General features: G+C 64.4%; 1 protein-coding gene across 1 annotated transcript in view; it reads right to left on the reverse strand.

Moving 5' to 3' along the window:
- Window positions 1-685, reverse strand: part of PES1 (pescadillo ribosomal biogenesis factor 1) — a 6,827-nt gene extending 6,142 nt beyond the window's left edge. Inside the window, exons 1-2 of the mRNA XM_031062442.1 lie at window positions 511-685; window positions 325-434 (exon numbers count right to left, since the gene is read on the reverse strand). The gene's annotated coding sequence lies outside the window, so the exon portion shown is untranslated. The remainder of the gene's footprint in view (window positions 1-324; window positions 435-510) is intronic.
- Window positions 686-766: the final 81 nt, after the last annotated feature.

Consider the following 766-nt stretch of genomic DNA (forward strand, 5'->3'; position numbering starts at 1 on the left):
CTGCCAGGGAACAATTCCTAATTCCCAATATCCCATCCATCCCTGCCCTCTGGCAGTGGGAGCCATTCCCTGTGTCCTGTGCCTCCATCCCTTGTCCCCAGTCCCTCTCCAGCTCTCCTGGAGCCCCTTTAGGCCCTGCAAGGGGCTCTGAGCTCTCCCTGGAGCCTTCTCCTCTCCAGGTGAGCACCCCCAGCTCTCCCAGAGGGGCTCCAGCCCTTGCAGCATCTCTGGTGCCTCCTCTGGGCTCTCCCCAGCAGCTCCAGGTCCCTGCTGTGCTGGGCCCAGGGCTGGCTGCTGCAGGTGGCTCAGCCAGGGCTGCCTCACCTCTCCTTGACGATGTGGTCGAGTTTGTAGGTGGGTTTGTTCTCCTTCAGCCTCTCCACAGTGCCCCACTCGCTCTTCCCGTAGGCCTTGCGCAGCTTCCTGACAAACACCTGGGGGGACAGGGGGACGTGGGGACACTGTGGGCAGGGACAGCCCCCAGGGGGACCCCTCGGGGGGGACAATCACCTTGTACTCCCGGAATTTGTTGACAATGGGCTCATGGAGCAGGAATTTGATGTCCTTGAGCAGGTAGAAGGTCCTGGGGGCGGTGGAGCCCTTGTTCACCTTCTTCTTGTGCTTGGGCTCGTGGGGGTAAATCCCCTTGAGGATGCAGAGGCGCCTGGGGACGGGGACAGCGCTGGGACGGGGGGGCCACGGCTGCCCTGTGTCCCCTGGGCCAGCCCCGGCCCCTCCCGGGGCCGGGGGACCCCAAATTCGCGAG

This window comes from Geospiza fortis, unplaced genomic scaffold (assembly GCF_000277835.1).
Source record: "Geospiza fortis unplaced genomic scaffold, GeoFor_1.0 scaffold224, whole genome shotgun sequence".
In the NCBI taxonomy this organism is placed as follows: domain Eukaryota; kingdom Metazoa; phylum Chordata; class Aves; order Passeriformes; family Thraupidae; genus Geospiza; species Geospiza fortis.